The sequence below is a fragment of the Pogoniulus pusillus genome, chromosome 11 (assembly GCF_015220805.1).
Source record: "Pogoniulus pusillus isolate bPogPus1 chromosome 11, bPogPus1.pri, whole genome shotgun sequence".
NCBI lineage: Eukaryota > Metazoa > Chordata > Aves > Piciformes > Lybiidae > Pogoniulus > Pogoniulus pusillus.
Genome location: NC_087274.1, coordinates 28,190,443 through 28,214,343, shown reverse-complemented (window position 1 = coordinate 28,214,343; position 23,901 = coordinate 28,190,443). Strand labels below are relative to the sequence as shown.

At 47.0% G+C, this 23,901-nt stretch overlaps 1 long non-coding RNA gene across 1 annotated transcript; it reads right to left on the bottom strand.

Moving 5' to 3' along the window:
• Positions 1 to 14,527: 14,527 nt before the first annotated feature.
• LOC135179783 (uncharacterized) lies at positions 14,528 to 23,690 on the bottom strand. Its single transcript, XR_010304128.1, has 3 exons — positions 23,558 to 23,690; positions 15,175 to 15,314; positions 14,528 to 15,036 (listed from the first exon to the last, which is right to left on the bottom strand). It is a non-coding gene; the product is annotated as an uncharacterized LOC135179783 (long non-coding RNA).
• Positions 23,691 to 23,901: the final 211 nt, after the last annotated feature.

Below are 23,901 nucleotides of genomic sequence, written 5' to 3'. Positions count from 1 at the left end.
AAACTTACTGGCAATCAATTTCCATATAGCAAAGAGGCAAGACTTGTGCTTTCAATAGCTGAGGGGAGACTTCAACACCCTCTGCAACTGCATCAAAGGAGGGTGGAGCAAGGCAAGAGCTGAGCCCTTCACACATGCAGTAAGTGACAGAACAAGAGGAAAAGGCCTCAAGTTGTGCCAGGGGAGGTTCAGGTTGGATTTTAGAAGCAATTTCTTCTCAGAAAGTGTTCTCAGGCATCAAAGCAGGCTGCCCAGGGAGGTGGTGGAGTCACCATCCCTGGAAGTGTTTAAAACACATGAGGATATGGTCTAGTTGATTGGATAGGGCTGGGTGCTAGGTTGGACTGGATGATCTTGGAGGTCTCTTCCAACCTGGTTGATTCTGTTATTCTATGATTCTATGATTCTTAGGGACATGGTTTAGTGGCAGTGGCTCAGCAGCAGTGATGGGATCGTGAGGAGCTGCATTTGATGATCTCTAAGGTCTCTTCCAAATGCAACAGTTCTATGATTCTATGACAACCTGGAGGGTAGAGTTGGAATATCTTGGTCACGTGGCATGGCACAAACTGAACGTATTTGTAGAGACATTTTCAAAATCCAGTCTTTTATCTTTATCTGAGACTCCTGGACTCACAGAATCATAGATTTACATTTTTTATCTGACAAAAAAAAACCCCAACTTTCATTCCTTATAGGCTTTTTCCTCCTATAATTTTTTTTTCACCCCCCTTTTGTTTGCCACCTTGCCTGAAAATGCATTCTCGTTCCTCATTTGCCAGTACTTGCAATTAGTATGGCTGCAGAAATTAGAGATGCACATCTGGATATGCTGGTTCAGGGGTAAAAGAGCCACTCTGTACAACTTTATCTCATTGCTGTAGCCTGAGAAAGGCAGGAGAGTTCATAGAATCATACAATCAGCCAGGTTGGAAGAGACCTCCAAGATCATCCAGGCCAACCTAGCACCCAGCCCTGGCCAATCAACCAGACCATGGCACGAAGTGCCTCAGCCAGGCTTTGCTTCTACACCTCCAGGGATGGTGACTCCACCACCTCCCTGGGCAGCCCATTCCAATGCCAATCACTCTCTCTGTGAAGAACTTCCTCCTAACATCCAGCCTAGACCTCCCCTGGCACAGCTTAAGGCTGTGTCCCCTTGTTTACTATGAAGATACCCTGAAAACTGGATGAAAGTGATACCAACAAGCAGCCCACTGGAGGCAGCTTGTAGACAAGGTGAGAGGGATTCCTAGAGGCTGAAGCTGTTCCCACTGAGTGTAGCTGGACTTTTCCCACTGGCATTAATGCTATTAACCCAGATGCCAGGTTTGCAGTGACATTATTCCTCCAGGAGAAACTGTGAAACTTGCAAAGGTGCCTTTCACCAGGAAATTTATCAAGGACATTTGTGGCTTTTCTTTCTTTAAAAGCACTAAATATTTGAAATCCTGACTCTGACTCTTAGCCCTGTAGAGACTCTCATGTAATATCCAGAGACGTTACAGATGTTCCAGTGTATTATGGTTTGGACATTTTTGGTCACCTCTTGCCAAGTGAGGTTGAATGGGGTGGCCCTTGTTTTTCATTTAGCTTTTCAGTAAGTCTGACTTTTCTCCCCTCCCTGAAATTCCAGTGGTATTTCCACTCTTAAGAAAATTTGACTGGCTAATCTTTTTGAGGATTTAGTCCTGTCATTGTGGCTTTGGGAAGAGAAGTGAGTTTATACCTCAGTGTAAGTGGAACTGTAGCCTCTTAACTGATCTGTGGCTGGGAAAATTCAATTACTCTCACATAACAAGTAAAAGGAGCAAGTACAGACGATACTCAGAGTGGTCAAGATATGGCAGTCAGCAGAATTTGGAGGGGGTAACAAGTTCATAATTGTTCAAATTACTTCTGTATAGCCTTTATATGTTGAGGTGCTGGAAGGTGTCCAGAGAAGGGTGATGAATCTGGTGAAAGACCTGGAGCACAGCCCTATGGGGAGAGGCTGAGGGAGCTGGGGGTGTGCAGCCTGCAGAAGAGGAGGCTCAGGGCAGACCTCATTGGTGGATACAACTACCTGAAGGGAGGTTGTAGCCAGGTGGGGTTGTTCTCTTCTGCCAGGCAACCAGCAACAGAAGAAGGGGACACAGTCTCAAGTTGTGCCGGGGAAGGTCTAGGCTGGATGTTAGGAGGAAGTTGTTGGCAGAGAGAGTGATTGGCATTGGAATGGGCTGCCCAGGGAGGTGGTGGAGTCACCATCCCTGGAGGTGGTGAAGAAAAGCCTGGCTGAGGCACTTAGTGCCATGGTCTGGTTGATTGGATAGGGCTGGGTGCTAGGTTGGACTGGATGAGCTTGGAGGTCTCCTCCAACCTGCTTGATTCTATGATTCTAAGGTAAGCAATATCTTCACCAAGGTTAGTATAATGTAATCAATACCTTCACCAGGGTTACTGATGACAGAAGGAAAATCAAGGATGATGGTTTTGGTGTTTTACATCACATTTTGTGCAGATTTGTCCACCTGAAGAAAGGTTTTTGGCTTTCAGCCTTCGTTATCGAAAGGCAATTCAAATTACTGCATTGATTTTAAGATGCTAGGGAGGGGAACAGGCAGAGATCTGGGGTTGTTCAATGTGCTAGTTTGAAGCTAGCTAGAATGTTTTAGTGAGAAGGATTAGATTACAGGCTGTGAAAGGAAAACAGTGGTGGTGTCTACTTCACTCACAGGCTTGCTGAGATGTATAAGAACAAGAATCCAAACATAGATAAGGGAGTCTACTGCTTCTTCTGCTGGGGAGCTCAGGACTGCCTTTTTTTTCTCTCTAGATTCTCTGCCATCTCTCTGACTAATCCACTTTGCTTCCTAACCCCCTGGCCAAACCTCCATTCTTCCTTGGGACTGGGGTAGGGTTTGAGAGGGGTCAGGGAAGGTGAAAGGGCAGTTGGGAGTCCCTCCTCTGGACTCAGGTTTCTGGGAGGGCTGTTGTGTTTCTGTATTACCTTTTACCTTGTCTATTTCTGTATATAACTGTATGTACCTGCTTGTATGTTCTGCTAAGCTGTAAATAGAAGCTTCATTCAATTTCCAGAGCTGGCTGAGTCTAGTCTGGGTGATTTCCAAAGTGTGAGGGGGTGGTGAACACCCAAAGCATCACATTCAGCCTGGAGAAGACTACCTTAGAGATGCTTTCTAGTATCTGAAGGGATGGTACAGGAAGGCTGCAGAGGGGCTTTTCATAAGGGTGTCCAGACACAGGACAAAGGGGAATGGTTTGAAGCTGAGAGAGAGCAGGGCTAGGCTGGAGCTTGGGAAGAAGTTCTTTAGCAGGAGTGTGGTGAGAGTCTGGAATAGGTTATCCAGGGAGATTGTGGCTGCCTCCTTCCTGGGAGTGTGCAAGGCCAGGTTGGATGAGGTCTTGAGCAGCTGAGTCTAGTTGAGAGGTGTCCCTGCCCATGGTGGGGAGGTTGGAGTAGATGAGCTCTGAGATCCTTTCCAACCTGAGCCATTCTATGAAAACATTACTGGAAAAACTGGGCTGGCAGAGATTTGTTTAGCTCATTGCTCACTTGGGTTGAAGCCAGAGTAGGTAGATTGCTGTGGAGGAGGAGAATGAGTGAGAATTGGTTGAAGACAAGGAGAAAAAGACTGGAGGGCTGAATGGAGGAGGAAGGCAATAGGAAGAAAATGCAATGTACATGAAACTCAAGATTTTGTTTTGGATGTCCATTAGAGGCATAGACTCTCAGATCTAACCACAAGTAGAGATCCAATTTAAATGCTTGACAACAGACAGAAGAGTTTGTTTCTGTCTGTTTTACATTATCCTCTGTTTAACAAAACATTTATTGGATTACATGCCCTATTATGCATGAACTCAATCTTGAAAGCAATACTACTGTAAAATATTCCACTGTATTTAATGTTAAGAGCATTCTTCTGCTCCTCTACTTGTAGCTATGCCATATAAAAGGGAGAAACTGCAATCTGGGATTGTTAGTTTTGTTTTGTGAGTAGTGTTTGCAACAAAATTAAAAGCCCCCAACAGTGTTGCCTTCCAAATACTTCAAGTGTTTGGGTGTTTATCATCTTTAGATTTAACTTAATGGTAAAACCTCCTTATATCTGTGTGGGATTTAGGGTGTTTAAGAATGCACTTTAAAGCAATTCCAGTCTAACATCCCAGTGCAGAAGCAAAGAGTTGTATTGCAGAGAGAAATATTTCTAGCAGAGGTATTAGGAGTAGCAATCACAGAATCAGTCAGGTTGGAAAAGACCTTCAAGATCATTAAGTCCAAACTATCACCTAACACCTTCTAATGAACTAAACCTTGGCACTAAGTGCCTCTTCCAGCATCCTCTTAAACACCTCCAGGGATGGTGACTCCACCACCTCCCTGGGCAGCCCATTCCAGTGCCAATCTCTCTTTCTGTCAAGTACTTCTTCCTAACATCCAGTCTAAGCTGTATCCTCTTGTTCTGTCCCTGGTTGCCTGGCAGAATAGACCAACCCCACCTGGCTACAACCTCCCTTCACATAGCTGTAAATAACAATGAGGTCTGCCCTGAGCCTCCTCTTCTGCAGGGTGCACATCCCCAGCTCCCTCAGCCTCTCCTCACAGGGCTGTGCTCCAAGTGATACAGTTGATGCCTTATTTCTTATACTCTTCTTTATAGAATCCCTCATCCAGGTAGGAGCTTACAACGGTGCCATTTGTTTGAATAACCTGTCACATGTTCTAAGTAATGAATATTGGGAGGTTGGACTTGATCTCCTTGGGTCCCTTCCAACCCCTAACGTCCTGGGATCCTGTGATTTCAGAAAGTAAAATAGTTTATGCATCTTCTCTACTGACATTTCTTTCTGAAGACTGTCCCCCAGCTCAGTTAGTGACTGCTTCTGGAACATAAGCCCATCAAAAGACATCAAGGGCTCCACTTGTGACAGGTCTATGACCAAGGAGTCAGTGGCCTGCTTTGATCTATCATGATGTCAGTCTGCAGTTCAGAGGAGACCAATGCCTAAGATATGGCACAGAGAAATTGACATCTCAATGGGCAGGACAGAAAATGTGAAGGAAAAAAAGAGATGTGTAAGATGGTGAAAAAATCCAGGTAAGAGACTGAGGAGAGAAAGGGAAGCAGAACTCCAATCTGATGTCCTGCAGGGGCTCAGGAAAGGCTTTCTGCTGCTGGAAGGATCTTGTTGCTGTGTGCTCCAAAGGGATGCAAGCAGTGAATTTGGGGTGCATAAGACATGAAATCACCCAGATTGTGGAATTAAAAGGAACTGTGCTACTTCAAAGAGATAGCTAAAAGCTTTTGCCTTTGTCCCTCTCAAGTGGAATTAATTGTCCCTAAGAATCTCCTGTTTCATCTCCTTCTCCTCTAAAATTTCTTAGTCTTCTTTCCATGATAATTTGGAGAGGAATTTAAAAACCCTGATAAGAAGTTACAGAGTGTACAGGGTGGGGATTTTATGCCTTAATCATTCACAACTGTGGAAATGTCCCAAGAGTTGAGAGATTAAATCACCAACACCCCAACCATGTCAGCTGATCCTGGTTAACCTCAGTCCAGGAGCAAATAATGATAGCGGCCAAAGCACAGCCAAAAAGGGTCAGAGGATGTAACTGGAGTGGGAGACTCCTTAGTTGAGTCCTGTCTCGGATGAGGAGCTGCTGAATGGTGTCAGCAGAACCAGGAAAGCTTTTGGCTGATTTGTCAGCAGGAGGAAATTGGATGGTATCAAGCTTTAGCTCAAGTAATGTCTTTGAAATGGTAGCTTTACCAAGTTGGTTGCACATCATTGAGAGCAGCCAACCCACACAGGGCTACAGTTCAGAGGAGAGTGACCTATTTTAAAATGCCTCAGCAAGCCACAGGAAGAGAAGAAGCAGGAAAAGCAAATCATAGAAATCATGGAATCAGTCAGGGTTGGAAGAGACCACAAGGATCATCTCCTTCCAAACCCCCTACCATACCCAAGGACACCCTTCCCTAGAGCAGCCTGACCACAGCCTCAGCCAGCCTGGCCTCAAACACCTCCAGGGATGGGGCCTCAACCACCTCCCTGGGCAACCCATTCCAGCCTCTCACCACTCTCATGCTCAACAACTTCCTCCTCACTTCCAGGCTGAATCTCCCCACCTCCAGCTTTGCTCCATTCCCCCTAGTCCTGACATTCCCTGAGAGCCTAAAAAGTCCCTCCCCAACTTTTTTGTAGGCCCCCTTCAGATCCTGCAAGGCCACAAGAAGGTGCCCATTCCAATGCCAATCACTTTCTCTGGCAAGAACTTCCTCCTAACGTCCAGCCTAGACCTCCCCTGGCACAACTTGAGACTGTGTCCCCTCCTTCTGTTGCTGGTTGCCTGGGAGAAGTTCTCCCACTACATGCTTCACCACTCATTCAGGTGAGTATCACCCCTCCTCATGAAGGAGAGACTTGCTCATTTACAGTGATTAAAGAAGTGTTTTTCTTTCCTTGTCTAGCTTCAAATTGCATCAAAATGTTCACCAACAAATGTCTTCTGTTAAAAGAGCATTTTGAAAGAGGTAGGGGAGGAGCATTCCAGCCAAAACCTTGCTTCCTTTTGCCAGCTACACTCTCACCAGTGCTACAAACAATTGTTTTTGTTGGGTCTGTTGTTTTGCACTGGTGGTTAAGCTGCTAAGCAGCAGCAGACCAGCGATGGCAACAAGATGGTACAGTGGATATTGCAGAGGTGAGAAAGGGGAATTGGGCAGACAAAGCCAAACTGCTCATTTCTGGAGTGTTCACAGGTTCAAAATGGTCTAATAAAGTCCATCCAATTATACTTTATCTCTTTCCTAGGCAGCAAGAAACCATTCATGTGCAGTCTCATGGTTTCTGCCAGCACTGAAGATGTAACTAGCTTCAGCAACCTCAGCATGGACCTGTGGATATCAGCAACAGCACACAGACTTTCAGAGCTTTTATTCCCCTGAGTGTTTGCTTTCCTCTGGTGTAGCTGTTTACACCACAAGCATTCCACTTTTCCTCTGTTTGTTTCATCTTTCCCACTTTTTTCTTCCCCTCTGTGACTGTTATCATCTCTCAGTTATCTCTTGTGTCTTCTTCTAGCTGTAACAGGAGTTGGATGCATGGGATGAGATGTATCAAGATCCTCAGGTGATTGTTTTGGATTGGCAAAGATGAAGCTGTGCAGTGGAAGACCTAATCATGTGTAGTTTAATCTGGAGGTCACATTCATGTTCTCTACACCTCCCTGAAAGAAGGTTGTGGTGAGGTGGGGGTTGGTCTCTTCTGCCAAGTCACAAGTGATAGGACAAGAGGAAATGGCCTGAGGTTGCACCAGGGGAGGTTTAGGTAAGGATATTAGGGGAAAATTCTTTCCTGCAAGAGTGGTCAGGGATTGGAAAAGGCTGCCCAGGGAGGTGGTGGAGTCACCATCCCTGGAGGTGTTCAAAAATGTGTAGACATGGTCTTTTGGGGCATGGTTTAGTGAGCATGGTGGTGTTGGGTTGATGGTTGGACTTGATGAGCTTGGTGGTCATTCACAGCTGAAATGATTCTGTGTTTCTATGATTGACTAGCAGTGATTGCTCCAGCTCTGCCATTTGGAGAGGCTCCTGTCTGCAGCTGCATGTCATGACCCACCTTCTGGATATGGCCATGGTCCCAGTGCCAGCTGAGCACTAGTTGCCAACACTGCATCTTCTTCCATGCCAAGAAACCAAGTTCACCAAAAACTGCCCAGGAAAGCCTTTTTTCAGCACGCAGCAGCCACAGCTTTCACTGTCTGCATGGCTCTCCACCGTGTTCCTCCTGCTTCTCAGCCTGGGTTCTGCCTTCCTCCAGCACTCAAGTCACCCCCTGCCTTCCTCTCCTCCTGATGGCAACTGTTATGCCCTGTGGCAGCATTTGCTCAGGATTATCCTCTACCCCTGCTGGCTAGGCCAGACAGGAGGGCAATTGGTAGGAGGAGCTGTCTCCTGCCTAGCTGATGCATTGTGCTTGCTCTCTCTTTTCAGTGTGCTGGCACAGTCTGCTCAGTGCTATTTCAGTTGCAGCCATAACTAAAGCTAATAAAATGCTATTATGGTTAATTATATTCACCGAGGAGGCACTTAAACTTTACATGGAATGGCATCCCTGTAGGCTTCAGTTTTCATTACATATGGCAGTTGGAATGGCAAGGACTTAAAAAAAACATGTAATTTCATTAGAGGAACAAGACAGCCACTTGAGCAGCCTTTTTATGACATGTTTAATGGTGCTGCCATATGGATGGCTTGTAAACAAAACAAAACAAAGCAACCTACGGAAGGGGAGATGAGGTGAGGGACACACACATCTGGCAGAGGATGTTCCAGCACGCTTCAGGCACTTGCAGCTTTCATAAGCACTTCTCAACACCTTCTGCTTGTGCTTTAGTTCTGGTGTTCCCATCACAAGATCATGGAATCAACCAGGTTGGAAGAAACCTCCAAGCTCAGCCAGTCCAACCTAGCATCCAGCCCCAGCCAATCAACCAGGCCATGGCACTAAGTGCCTCAACCAGGCTTTGCTTCAACACCTCCAGGCATGGTGACTCGACTCCACCACCTCCCTGGGCAGCCCATTCCAATGCCAATCACTCTCTCTGACAACAACTTCCTCCTAACATCCAGCCTAGACCTTCCCTGGCACAACTTGAGACTGTGTCCCCTTGTTCTGTTGCTGCTTGCCTGGGAGAAGAGACCAACCCCACCTGGCTACAGCCTCCCTTCAGGTAGTTGCAGACAGAACCTACTGGGTCAGGTGTGACCTGTTACAGTAACACCTCTGCACTTTCACTTCTGCACCCCTTTCAACCAGAGACTGCAGCAGTTTGGGTCTGCACAATGCCTTGGTGACACTGACAACTGGTGACCAGGATTCAACCACTAAATTCTGTTGAACAACCAAACATGAGATGCAAGGTCTCTAGAGGCACCCTAAGTTGCCAACTCTGCTTTTAAAGACAGCAGTTGCCAAGAGGCAATCCACAATTTACATATCAAATTGCTTTTAAAGCACTGGCTTTTAAAAACAAAGGAGTATTCACTCCTGGCAGAAGCTTTTGGCTAGGAGGCAATAAAGATATTGTGAACAGATTCTTTTTACTGTATGTTTCCACATTATTTTTGCTAGGCACTCCAGATCTGTGCAAAAGCTTTGCTGTGACTTTTCCCTTTATGAACAGAATATAATCAGCAACTTTAGGGCTTCATTAGAGCCAGAGAATTACATTTCCAGTACAGTTCAGGATAACAGTTCCAGCTGAAGGGCTGGAGCACCTCTGCTGTGAGGATAAGCTGAGGGAACAGGGGGTGTTCAGCCTCGAGAAGAGAAGGTTCTGGGGGGACCTTAGAGATGCTTTCTACTACCTGAAGGGATCCTGCAGGAAGGCTGCAGAAAGATTTTTCATAAGGGTGTCTAGAGACAGGACAAGGGGGAATGGTTTGAAGCTGAGGGAGAGCAGAGTTAGACTGGCTCTTGGGAAGAAGTTCTTCAGTATGAGCGTGGTGAGACTCTGGAATGTGCTGCCCAGGGAGGTTGTGGTTGCCTCTTACCCGGGGGTTGTTGAAGGTGAGGTTGGAGGAGGTCATGAGCAGTCAAGTCTAACTGAGAGGTGTCCCCTGCCCACGGTGGGGATGTTGGAGTAGATGATCTCTGAGGTCCCTTCCAACCTAAGCCATTCTGTGATTCTATGCTAGTGTGAAGGTGGCCTTGCCCAAGACTGTCATTCACACAAACCCAAGCTTAACAACTTGGATCTTTCATACTTCAGGATTCTACAACAGTCTCTAATTGTTTTGTTTCACAAGACCAATTTCACACCTCATTTCCAATTATCTGAGAGGTGGGTGGCAAGAAGAAAGGGTCAAACTCTTTTCACTGGTGCCCTGTGATAGGATGAGGGGCAAGGAACACAAACTGGAACAGAAACTGGGACACAGAAAATTCCACCATAACAAGAGGGAAAGAATCCTTGGTGTGAGGGTGACAGAGCACTGCCCAGAGAGGTTGTGGAGTTTTCTTCTCTAGAAACTTTCAAAACCCATCTGGATGTGTGCCTGTGTGATTTGCCCTAGGTGATCCTGCTCTGACAGGGGGGTTGGACTCAATTATCTCCAGAAGCCACTTCCAGCATCTATCATTAAATAATGCTGTGATTCTATGATCTCAGAGGCTCTTCATACAAAGGTGAGTGCTTTTAAAGATGTTTCCTCTCCTTCCACTGTGAAGTCAGTTTGCAGTATAAGATCAACTCCTCCATTTGCCTCTGAATATTTGATCAAGCAAGTGAAAACCAGGCAATTTTGGAGAGCTCTGAACTGGGTGGACTTCTTAGAAGAACAGTGAGTAACTTCAGAGTGAAGGACACCTACAACTACCTACAACTGCCTGAAGGGAGGCTGTAGCCAGGTGGGGTTGGTCTCTTCTGCCAGACAAACAGCAACAGAATGAGGGGACACAGTCTCAAGTTGTGCCAGGGGAGGTCTAGGCTGGATGTTAGGAGGAAGTTGTTGGCAGAGAGAGTGATTGGCATTGGAATGGGCTGTCCAGGGAGGTGGTGGAATTGCCATCCCTGAAGGTGTTGAAGCAAAGCCTGGTTGAGGCACTTAGTGCCATGGTCTGGTTGAGTGGTTAGGGCTGGGTGCTAGGTTAGACTGGATGAGCTTGGAGGTCTCTTCCAACCTGGCTGATTCTGTGATCTCTGAACCTTCTGAGTGCATTTCTATCTGAGAACCATTCTAGTTCCTGGAATAGTGGAATTGTTTAGGTTGGAAAAGACCTTTGAGATCATCCAGTCCAACCACTCACCCAGCACTGCCAGGTCACCACTAAACAACATCCCTCAGCACCATATCTACTACAACTACCTGAGGGGTGGTTGTGGCCAGGAGGAGGTTGCTCTCTTCTCTCAGGTGGCCAGCGCCAGAACGAGAGGACACAGCCTCAGGCTGTGCCAGGGGAAGTTTAGGCTGGATGTGAGGAGAAAGTTCTTCCCTGAGAGAGTCATTGGACACTGGAATGGGCTGCCCGGGGAGGTGGTGGAGTCGCCGTCCCTGGAGCTGTTCAAGGCAGGATTGGACGTGGCACTTGGTGCCATGGTCTGGCCTTGAGCTCTGTGGTAAAGGGTTGGACTTGATGATCTATGAGGTCTCTTCCAACCTTGGTGATACTGTGATACTAGCCTTTGGATGCTTTACTTGCTCTCCTGCCCTTCTGCATTACATGCTGCCACATTTCAGGTGCATGGAGACCATGAGATGGATGCTGATAGCAAAACTGCTCTTCCACCAATAAACCAAAAAAGGGAATTAAAAGAGTAGAGTTTCTCTTCTAACCCATATAAAGGGCAAATCATAGAGGCCAGACAAGGATAAGGAAAGTAAGTGACTGACAGCTGACAGAATGGCAGTGAAAATTCCTCTCCCTCAGGATATTGTTTTGCTAATCTTTGCCATTTGATGACTTTATGGAACCAGAGGTTTGTTGTGTTGGGTTTTATTTTCCTGCTGTCTGTACAGCTATTTTTTTTTTGAGGGGTGGGGGTTGCCCTTGTCAATTGCCCATCAAAATAGGGTGGATAGGCAGGGGAATGAAATGTAAACAACAGCTCCAGGTTTGTTGTTATTCTCCTTGGGCTGTTAGGGGATGTTTTTGTACATGAAGGTTAACAGAGCACAGTAGCAACCTTCATCTGTCCTTAAGGACATTTGGCCAACATCCTCATACAACTGAGCTGACCACAGTGTTATTGCCTGGGTTAGTAACTTACAGTTAAAAAGTCTAGTCTGAAGTGTGACTGCAAGACAATATAATGGGCTTGGTTGTTTAAGGTATATAAGGACTACACATTGGGCTAGAAATGTGTGTATTGATTTCTGTTCATGAGCCATAGAATCACAGGATTGTTTCAGTTAGAAAAGTCCTTTAAGATCATCTCCAACCATTCTCTAACTCTGCCAAGGTTGGTACTAAACCACATCCCTCAGTAGCACATCTCTGCCACTTTGTTTCCAGAGATAAGGGCTCCACCACCTCCCTGAGCATCCTGTTCCAGTCTCTGAGAACCCTTTTAGTGAAGAAGTTTCTTCTAACATCCAACCTCAACCTGTCCTGATGCACCTCTGGACAACCTGCTCTAGGGTAGGGTGTCCCTGCCCATGGCAGGGGGTTGGAACTAGATGATCCTTGTGGTCCCTTCCAACCCTGACTGATTCTATGATTCACCTCGAGACCATTTCCTCTCACCCCATCACTTGTTCTTTAGGAGTCCATCACTTCACCACTTGGGTGTTGTCTGTGCTGTACACCTGCAAAGTTTTTGTTAGCACATGCTGATGTCACAGAAACATAGAATGGCTTAGGTTGGGGAGGACCTCAAAGATCACCCAGTTCCAACCCCCAGCCAGAGGCAGGGACACCTCCCACTAGAACAGGTTTCTCAAAGCCTCATCCAGACTGGCCTTGAACACCTTCAGGGAGGGAGCAGCCACAGTCTCCCTGGGCAACCTGTGCCAGTGTCTCACCACCCTTGCTGGAAAGAACTTCCTCCTAACACCCAGTCTAAATCTCCCCTCTGCCAGTTTAAATTCACTGCACCTCATCCTGTCATTACAAGACCTTGTCACTAGTCCCTCCCCAGCCCTCCTGTAGACCCTTTCAGATACTGTAAGGCTACTACCAGGTGTCCTCAAAGCTTTCTCCTCTTCCAGCTGAGACATTGTACCCAGAGAGCCAGCGTCCCAGTGGCACTGAAGTGACCAGTAGTGGATGTGCACACACAGAACAGAACTCAACCCAGCACATGGCACCACTGTCACAAGTACTCCTTCCATGGGACTCCTGAGGCTCCTCCAGCCCCAGCCATCATAACATCCTACCTCACCCTGATGGCACTGCCTTCTTGGAGCAGCAGCAGCTGGTCAGACTTGTGGTCCTTGCCTCCATTTGTCATCTGGCCACCCTTCTAGCTCAGCACTGACCCGTGCCTTGCAGGATGGGTGACGTAGCCACGTTTCTTCTCCCACAGTTATGCCAAGCCTGCAATGCAACAAAGAACAAAACACAAACAAGATCAGCTTTTACAGAACCACAGAATAGTCAGGGTTAAAAGGGGCCTCCAAGATCATCCAGTTCCAGCCCCCCTGCCATGGCCAGGGACACCTCACACTTGATCAGCTTGCTCAGAGCCCCATCCAGCCTGGCCTTAAAGACCTCCAGGGCTGGAAGTTTGCAGATACAATTCCAAACACAGCAGAGAGGCAGATCTGAGTTAGTTGATGCCTTTTGCAGAAGCATTACTAACTTTTTAATGGAATCAGATTTTTCAGACTATTTTTGGTTCTGAGTTCAGGGAGTTCATATCAAAATGTACTGGTTTGTAAGTAAATGTTCCTCCTGCACACAAAGGCTTAGTGCCATGGTCTGGTTGATTGGACAGGGCTGGGTGCTAGGTTGGACTGGATGAGCTTGGAGGTCTCTTCCAGCCTGGTTGATTCTATGATTTATTGTTTTCCTCCAACAGTAATATCAGGAAAGAGGACTCTGTGGGTCAAGCTGGTTTATCTGTGTAGCTCTGAATGTCAGATGATACCTTCTGTGGCACAAATGTCCATCACGTTTAGCAAGAGATCACCACTGACACTGATTTGAGCTATGAAATAGTTTTGGAAGTGATGATTTGTAAAACATTTCAGTTTCTTTTCCTGAAAAATTTAGAGTAGGAAAGGGTGGATGCTCATTTTCCCAATTATGGATCTAGCAGGGACTAACCAAGTCAGACATTGGGACAGGTCGCCCACAAAGATGGCAGAGTTGCCATTCCTGGAGGCGGTCAAAAAATGTGTGCACATGATCAGAGGGCTGGAGCACCTCTGCTATGAGGGCAGGCTACATGAGTTGGGGCTCTGCAGCCTGGAGGACAGAAGGCTTCAAGGAGACCTTGGAGTGGCCTTTCAGTATCTGAAGGGGCCTACAGGAGGGCTGGGGAAGGACTAGTGACAAGGTCTTGTAATGACAGGATGAGGTGCAGTGAGTTCAAACTGGCAGAGGGGAGATTTAGGATGTTAGGAAGAAGTACTTTGCAGTGAGGGTGGTGAGACACTGGCACAGGCTGCCCAGGGAGGTTGTGGCTGCTCTCTCCCTGGAGGTGTTTAAGGCCAGGTTGGATGAGGCCTGCCGAGGGAGGTGGTGGAGTTGCTGTCCCTGGAGGTGTTCAAGAATAGCCTGGATGAGGCACTTAGAGCCATGGTCTGGTTGACTGGGTAGGGCTGGGTGCCAGGTTGGACTGGCTGAGCTTGGAGCTCTCTTCCAACCTGGTTGACTCTATGATTCTATGACCTGTTCCAGTGGGAGGTGTCCCTGCCTCTCTGGGGAGCCTGTTCCAGTGCTCTGTGACCCTCACAGTAAAGAAGTTCCCCCTTGTGTTGAGGCAGAACCTCTCTTGCTCCACCTCTCCATCCTTGGGATCTAATGAAGTTCTCATCTGTCTAAAGTACATTGTCTACAGCGCTGCTATTGAAGTGCCCTTGGACATCTTCTGTCCTTGTAAAGAAAACACTCTTTCCTTTTGTGCTCTTAGCTCTTTCTGCCTGCCCCATGCCCATTGCTTTGTGTCTGGGGGTGCCCCTGTGCTGTTTTCCTTTACTTAGTGTATGCAAACAATAGTACTTGTCAGTTTGGCTGAGGCATTCTCAGCTGCATGGCTAATGCTCTTCTGCTTGATGGGACGGCGTTGTTCGCTGTAATTAGAGGTCTGTTTGTGCCCCTGAGGAAGAGCAGCTGCTACTTCCCACTCGCCGCTTGCAGTTCATCCTCTCATTTCCTCCGTGTGATGTGGTGGTCTCTGCTGCCCTTTGCAGCTCTTTTCCTTGGGGAAAGGTCCTCAGCCATCCTTCTCAGCTTGCCCTTTCTTTATCAGCCTCTCGTGCTGTTGTCCTCAGCGCGGGCAATGCATCCCCTCCTCTGACTCAGCTGGAGTGGGAAGGCCAGAGGTGTGCAGGGGGCTCCTACAGCAGCCTGACTCAGCTGGGAATAAATGAGCAATGGAAATTTGAGGGCAACATGCCACAGTGCTGCTACCCAAATGAGTCCTGATCTGTGACTACTCAGAGGATAAAAAGGAGCGGGGGGGAGGGGAACTCACCTTCTAGTTTGGACACGTACCAGGAAAACTCAGCCAACTTGGCATATTATTCCCACCATATTTGTTGCTTCTGTTGCTCACTGTTGCATGGAAATGAGCTGAACAATCCTCTGTTCATCCTTTGTTCTTGCACATTTATCATTTGTCCTTAAAGTGATTTCTTTAACATAAGCCAATGTTGTACAGTAGGCAAATTTGGGGTGTAATATCAATTGAATAGTCAAAACTGACTGTGGGGATTATTTAGCATGTTTTAAATGTTCTCTTTTCCTCTGTAATAACATGGTTTTTAAATACATCATGCATCATTTCAATTAATTATTCATATGTACTTTGACATGGCTAGAATTAGGAGTGGTGAATGCCAGCCAAGGAGATTACATCAAAGATAAGCTGGAGAGACAAAAAGGCCATTCCTCAGAACAGTTAAAGGGGAAAAAAAACATCATAGAATCATCAGAGAATCAACCAGGTTGGAAGAGACCTCCAAGCTCAGCCAGTCCAACCTAGCACCCAGCCCTAGCCAATCAACCAGACCATGACACTAAGTGCCTCATCTTCCAGGCTTTGCTTCAACACCTCCAGAGATGGCGACTCCACCACCTCCCTGGGCAGCCCATTCCAATGCCAATCACTCTCCCTGCCAACAGCTTCCTCGCAACATCCAGCCTAGACCTCCCCTGGCACAACCTGAGACTGTGTCTCCTTGTTCTGTTGCTGTTTGTCTGGCAGAAGAGACCAACCCCACCTGGCTACAGCCTCCCTTCAGGTAGTTGTAGATGGCAATGAGGTCTGCCCTGAGCCTCCTCTTCTGCAGGCTGCACACCCCCAGCTCCCTCAGCCTCTCCTCACAGGGTTGTGCTTCAGGCCCCTCACCAGCTTCATTGCCCTTCTCTGGACACCTTCCAGCACCTCAACATCTCTCTTGAATTGAAGAGCCCAGAACTGGACACAGCACTCAAGGTGTGGCCTGACCAGTGCTGAGTCCAGGGGCAGAATAACCTCCCTTGTCCTGCTGGCCACACTGTTCCTGATCCAGCCCAGGATGCCATTGGCTCTCTTGGCCACCTGGGCACACTGCTGGTTCATCTTTAGCCTACTATCTATCAGCACCCCTAGGTCCCTCTCTGCCTGGCTGCTCTCAGCCACTCTGTCCCCAGCCTGTAGCGCTGCTTGGGGTTGTAGTGGCCAAAGTGTAGAACCCTGCACTTGACTTTGTTACATCTCATCCCATTGGCCTCTGCTACCCATCCAGCCTGTCAAGGTCCCTCTTCAGGGCTTTCCTACCCTCCAACAGATGTAACTGGCTGAAGGTCTGCCTGCAGTGCTGGAATCAGTGGAGCAACCTGAGAATGGCGAGTCCTAGTTTATGGAGACGATTGGCATCCTTTATTGGCATTATTTTCAAGGGCCTGTGGTGATAGGGCAAGGGTCAATGGCTTGAATGTAGAGCAGGGTAGATTTAGATTGAACATTAGGAAGAAGTTCTTTGCTATGAGAGTGGTGAGACACTGAAACAGGTTGCCCAAAAAAGTTGTGGATGCCTCATCCCTGGAAGTGTTTAAGACCAGGCTGGATGCAACTTTGAACAACCTGCTCTAGTGGGAGGCTGCCCATGGCAGGAGGTTGGAACTAAATGATCTTTAAGGTCCCTTCCAACTCAAGCCATTCTATGGTCCTGAACTTCTAGGGATTTCTGGACTGAGAGCAGGGTTGGTTTTGGTGCAGATGCACACAGAGATGTGTGCTCAGCTCTTACTGTGCTCTGAAGCGGGATATCGGCAACGATGCAAGCTTAAATAGATTTGGGTTTTGAGGAGGAAGGAGGGACAAGGGACAGGCATGTGCTCACATCTGGAGAGTGGTAACATCTGTGAAGGCCTCAGGGCCAGGCACATTTGTGTTTGACCTTGAGGAGAAACCGGAGAGTATTGACCACATGCAGTGGTTGGAAGGAAGGCGGAGGGCAGAGGGGAGACAGAAATGGCAGCTCCTTATTTCTTGTACCCTGGAGCCTTGGCTATACATCTCTGTGAAGAGGCCAGTGCCTGCTCCTAGGAGAAGTTACCCCTTTCTGTCTGAAGTCATGTTAAAAATAACTCTGTGGGCCTTGGGGCATTGCACTCTAATGAAGTTAAAAGGATAAATGCTATTAAATGTCTGAATAATGCTGCTAACACAGCTTGTCTTCCTGAGCATTTTGTTAAACCATGGTAACATACAATCATGTCACCATTAATACTTCCTGCATGTGCAGGGGAGAAGAATACAAAGAGTCTGAAATATCAGCTGGTTTTTAGGGTGGTGTGTTCTGGATTGGAAACAGCTGGATCCCTTTTTCTCTCACGTGGCTGGTGGTGGGTACTAGAAACATCACACGTTTTTATTGCTGAAGCTGAGGGCAAGCTGTTCAGAGAGCTACACCTACATCTGCACCACATTAGAGTCTGTGCCTGGCTGCTATCATTTTATGGACTCAATATCTGTCCAACCATTACTTTTATTGAGTCTCATAACTCCAGAGCTGGTCCACCTGTAACGCCTGCGAGTTATCAGGTTAGTTAGGGAGCTGTGCCGCTGTCATGTGCCCGGTTCTCAGAGTGGTTCCCAACTGGACTACAAAGAACCAGAATTGCTATTCTTGCAGCTATTTTAACTACATCCATTCCTATTTCTCATTGCAGTCAGGAAAAAGGTCTACCTCCCAACAAAGAGAATCCTTTTCTTTCTGAGTGAGAGGAGGCAACATGTACCATCTCTGTCATCTACTCCTTGTTCATAGAATCAAGCAGGTTGGAAGAGACCTCCAAGATCATCCAGTCCAACCTAGCACCCAGCCCTGTCCAATCAACCAGACCATGGCACTAAGTGCCTCAGCCAGGCTTTGCTTGAACATCTTCAGAGACAGTGACTCCACCACCTCCCTGGGCAGCCCATTCCAATGCCAATCACTCTCTCTGCCAACAATTTACTCACAATATCCAGCCTGTACTTTCCCCGGCACAACTTGAGACTGTGTCCCCTTGTTCTGGTGCTGGTTGCCTGGCAGAAGAGACCAATCTCACCTGGCTACAGCCTCCCTTCAGGGAGTTGTAGCCAGCAATGAGCTCTGCCCTGAGCCTCCTCTTCTGCAGGCTGCACACCCCCAGCTCCCTCAGCCTCTCCTCATAGGGTTTATGTTCCAGGCCCCTCACCAGCTTCATCGCCCTTCTCTGGACACCTTCCAGCATCTCAACATCTCTCTTGAATTGAGGAGCCCAGAACTGGACACAGGACTCAAGGTGTGACCTGAGCAGTGCTGAGTACAGGGGCAGAATAACCTCCCTTGTCCTACTGGCCACACTGCTCCTGATGCAGGCCAGGATGCCATTGGCTCTCTTGGCCACCTGTTTAGTTGTTCCAACACTTGGTGTGCTATCTACATTTGTCTTCTTGTTCTTATACATCTCAGCAAGCCTATGAGTGCAGTAGACATCACCAGTGTTTCCTTTTCACAGCCTAGCATCTAACTCCTCTCACCAAAATATCCCAGCTAGGCTCAAACTAGCACACTTGATTATTGACATCATGTTAAAATGCAGGAATGCTTGTCCAGTTCCTGGACTGTGAAATCTCCCAGGCACCAAGCTCTCTTAGTGCATGCTCATTTGGATATCAAAGGCAGCTGGAACCCAAATTCTCCTTTGAAGACAAACAGACATTTATGAAACCCATCTGGTACATTCTGGGTAAGGCTCTGTTGGCACAACCTTTGCTCACTCTGGCTAGTACTGACCTGAACAATTCACAGAATCACAGAACCACAAAATATCAGGGACTGGAAGGAACCTCTAAAGCTCATCCAGTCCAACCCCCTTGCAGAGTAGGATCACCTATACCAGATCACACAGGAATGGGCAAGTCTTGAATATCTCCAGAGAGGGAGACTCCACAACTCCCCTGGGCAGCCTGTTCCAGTGTTCTGTCACCTTTACACTGAAAAAAATCCTCTTCATGCTTATATGAAACTTCCTATGCCTCAGCTTCCACCCATTGCCCCTTGTCCTGTCATTGAGTATTCAATTTCTTCTTGGTCCTCTCTATCCTGTATTTCCCTTTCCATCTGTTTTTTCTATCTATCAGTACCCCCTTTTCCAAGCTCCAACCTTCCTTTGTCCTATCCATTTTTATTTAGCATCATCACTTTTGTGTCATGTTTCCACCTATTGGTCTTTTTCTGATATATCTTTGAGGTGATATCTCAGGCTTCTGCCTGTGTTCCTTTCCTTCTTCTGTCCAGTGTCCCACCCCCAAGTATTTCTTGCCCTTAAGTTTTCATTGCCTCTCCAAACTTACTTCCAGTTGCAGCAGCATTCAAGACCTCAGCTGATTCCAGGGTACAGCACTCCGTAGGCTCCCAGTCTCCTCTCACTGCTCGCTGGGGCAGGTGGTGGACAGACACCTCCAAAGCAGGGATAGTCCAGGATCCTCAGGTGTGCTGGTGGTGCCACATGAGACACTGGTTGTGTCAGTGGGCAATTCAAAGGCCTACAAGGTGTCCCAACAGCAGGATAGTCACAGAGCCTAAGAAGCCCCAGCTCTCTACCTGACCACCAAATGAGCTATTAGGGAACATACTCTTCATTGCTCACCAGTGGTCTACTCTGGAGGTGTTCAAGCAAAGCTTGGATGAGGCACTTAGTGCCATGGTCTAGTTGATTGGACAGGGCTGGGTGCTAGGTTGGACTGGATGATCTTGGAGGTCTCTTCCAACCTGCTTGATTCTATGATTCTTTCTTGCTATCATGCTCATCATAGCTTGATATTGCCAGCTCTACCACAGCTGGCCCACAGGTTGTGACATAGCTGTAGTCTATGTTTTCAGTTACTCCATCCCAGTTTCTCTATCCAGCTGATTTTACTACTGTTTACAAAGCAGCTTCACCAGTTCCAAGGTGTTTTATGGACTGGAAGAGCAAGGATGTGCTTTTCAGTGAAGCCAATGGCAGTAGACTTTTTAACAAGACTTTATAAGAGCTAAAACGGGCAAGTTCTGTGGACCACCACTGGGTTATTAGGCTTATTAAGTTGTCTCTAATGCACCCTGTGGTATTTGCAGTCTAGGAGAGAAACATCTGGTCCATGAAGGTTTCCATTTGTATCTATTTTGTTAACTCCATTAAGCAACTAAATAGAGAAAGAGGGGAAAAAAGAAACCTATAATGCAATGAAAACAAAACTACTTAAGCTAAACCAATTTGAGGTCAAATTAGTCACACAGCTGTATAAAATATCACAATTATTGCAACCAGCAACTGCTCCATGATTGTAGCCAGAACTGGGGGTGAGGATAAATAATAGACATTTGTTATTCCCCAGCAAAAGACCAGTACCCATGAAGGAAAGATGTGATAGGCTCTAACCAGACATGGGTTTCTGTTGCCTATGAGCTCACTCTGATTCAAAGATGTTTCATTATATCACTAAAGGACCAGCCCCTGTTTCCTGTTCTTAGTTCTCTTCCTAAAATTATGCTTTGTCAGCTGTACAGCTTCAAATTTGGAGCTCACTGGTTACCCAGGCAGGCTGAAAAAGCCTCAAGCCCAGGGATGGGCTAAAGAATCACAGAATCAACAAGGTGATGATCTTGCAGGTCTCTTCCAACCTGGTTGATTCTATGATTTGTTGATTCTGTGACCCCATTCCAAGGTAAAAATCAGTCTGTGATCTAGCAAAGAGTCACTTTGGCTGCTCTTTCGGGTGGACACCTTGCCAGTTTTAGTTTGCTTGTTGTTTGTGGGTTTTTTAATAGAATCATAGAATCAAGCAGGTTGGAAGAGACCTCCAAGCTCATCCAGTTCAACCTAGCACCCAGCCCCATCCAGTCAACCAGACCATGGCACTAAGTGCCTCAGCCAGGCTTTGCTTGAACACCTCCATGGATGGTGACTCCACCACCTCCCTGAGCAGCCCATTCCAATGCCAATCACTCTCTCTGCCAACAACTTCCTCCTAACATCCAGCCTGTACTTCCCTCAGCACAACTTGAGACTGTGTCCCCTTGTTCTATTGGTGGTTGCCTGAGAGAAGAGACCAACCCCACCTGGCTACCACAAACTGTACCTCGGAAAGCTGTGCAGCTGAGAACATCAGAAGGATGAGCCATGAGTGGGCAGCTGAGCTTCTACCTCCCTGTACACCTCCTCACACACTTCCACTGCCCAGTTACCAGCAGGGTGAGGAAGGAAGAAAGACAGAGGAACAGAAACCCTTTTACACCAGTGGAAGAGGCAGAGGAAGAAAAGGCATGAAAAGGTCTAACTCAGTCAATTCCAGGTGAAATCTCTTTCTTTCCACTCACAAAAGATGACTTCCAGATCCTTGCACTATCAAAGGTTTGAAACAAATGCTGAGGCAAACAGCTGGGCAGTTTTGGAGGTCAACACTGTCATCAGCTTGGCTCTGAAGACTCCAGCAGACAAAATTAGTACAATATTTAATGTGAATGCCTCAAGAGTAAAGCTATTTTGGTGCTAAGGTGTTGACATTTGACTTTCCCTCTGCTGGCTTGTGTATCTCCTTGTATGAAATTCCCTACCTCATGGGTTTTCTTCCCTGAAAATTGATGACTTTTACATTAATTTCTGTCTAAAACTCTTTGCTTGAGTTGTGCATTGTGTGATTCTGCCTAAATCATGCTCAGACAAATGAGACTCCTTCCAGTATTCTGGGGTATATGCTATTAGTAGAATGAGAGAGGTTCTCCTGCCCATTTACTCTGCCCTGATGAGGCCACCTCTGGAGTACTGTGTCCAGTTCTGGGCCCCCTAGTTCAAGAGGGACATAGAACTCCTTGAGATACTCCAGTGCAGAGCCACAAAGATGAATAAGGGAATGGAACACCTCTCTTAGAAGGAGAGACTGAGGGAGCTGGGGCTCTTTAGCTTGGAGAAGAGCAGCATTATGCAATTCTGTTTAAATCATGGCCAAATGAGACTCCTTCCAGTATTCTGGGGTGTATTAGAAAGGCTGTGGCTAGTAGGTCAAGAGAGGTTCTTCTGCTCTTCTACTCTGCCCTGATGAGGCCTCATCTGGAGTACTGTGTCCCGTTCTGGACCCCCCAGTTCAAGGGGGACATAGAACTGCTTGAGAGACTCCAGGGCAGAGCCACAAAGGTGACTAAGGGAATGGAACATTGCTCTTACAAGGAGGGGTTAAGGGAGCTGGGGCTCTTGAGCTTGGAGGAGAGGAGCCTCAGAGGTGACCTCATGAATGTTGATAAATATGTGAAGAGTGAGTGCCAGGAGAATGGAGCCAGGCTCTGCTGGGTGATGCCCAATGCCAGGACAAAGGGCAATGGGTGGAAGCTGAGGCATAGGGAGTTTCATTTAAACATGAGGATGATTTATTTTCCCTGTAAGGGTGACAGAACACTGGAACAGGCTGCCCAGGGGGGTTGTGGAGTCTCCCTCTCTGGAGATATTCAAAACTCACCTGGATGCATTCCTATGTGATCTGGTTTAGGTGATCCTGCCCTGCAGAGGGGTTGGACTGGATGAGCTTTTGAGGTCCCTTCCAGCCCCTGACAGTCTATGATGATTCTATGATTTTGATCTGAGGTAGGCAAACAGCAGAAGACATGGGCAGTGGTGGTGGTGGGAATAAAAGGCAACCCAGAGCTCATCTCATTTAACAGATAGCAGTAACTGTCTTAGGATGTTATTGGCTTAGCATGGATACTTTAAGCAACCCACAGAAAGCAGCTTTCCATCCCCACACTAAGGTCATTAGTGAGGGAGAGAGCTGATGCCACAACCATCTTTCCTATGCAGACATTGACCTGGGAGCTCCACATTTGGACAGGTTTGCCTCAAAATAAAGAGTCTCAGCAGGAAAACTGTGGGAAGCAGGATCTTAGCTTTGAAGGACCCACTCCATTTAGACCTTGGCTTTGAAGAACCCGCTCCATTTAGACCTTGGCTTTGAAGGACCCACTCCATTTAGACCTTGGCTTTGAAGGACCCACTCCATTTAGACCTGGGCTTTGAAGGACCCACTCCATTTAGACCAATGCACATGTAGATTTTGCTCCCAACACAAGAAGTTCAAAGAGATATATTGCTACTGGGTATGACAGCAAAAGTAATAGTGCCACTATGCTCCATTATCATTCTGTACAAAATCAATATCAAAGCAACCCAAGTCTAGACACATAAATGTCAAACTATTTAACAAGAAGCAGTTAGTGCAGAAAAAAAACCTCAACACACTTAAATGGCAATTGAGGCAGTCTGATGGGTCTTAAAGTAGCTTACCAGGATTTATGTAAGATAAAACAGTTTAACTAAGCATGTAGAACAAAGCCTGGGGGCTTATGGCTAAGAAAAAAACATATCAGAAGAACATCTAAGCTCTTTATCGTACCTGTCAGGTCCCAGCACTTGGCTGCTCTGTCAAAGGTGGAAGGGCTTCTCAATCTCCTGATTTCCTCTTTGATTTTAGGCCTGAGATTACTTTATAAGGCTGTTATTTCCCCTGCTGCTCGTGAGGTAGTGCCCTGTTGAAAAAAAAAGCATGCTGGAGTTACTCCACCAACTCACATGAAATCCATCCTTTTCACCCTGCTTTCTCCAGGTTTTACATCTCATCCCCTAAGGAGTGGTAGCAAGTAACATCACAGTATCACAGCATCACCAAGGTTGGAAGAGACCTCATCCTCCCAGAAAACAGAGTTTTGGAGTGAAGCAGGCTGCAGAAATTAGCACTCA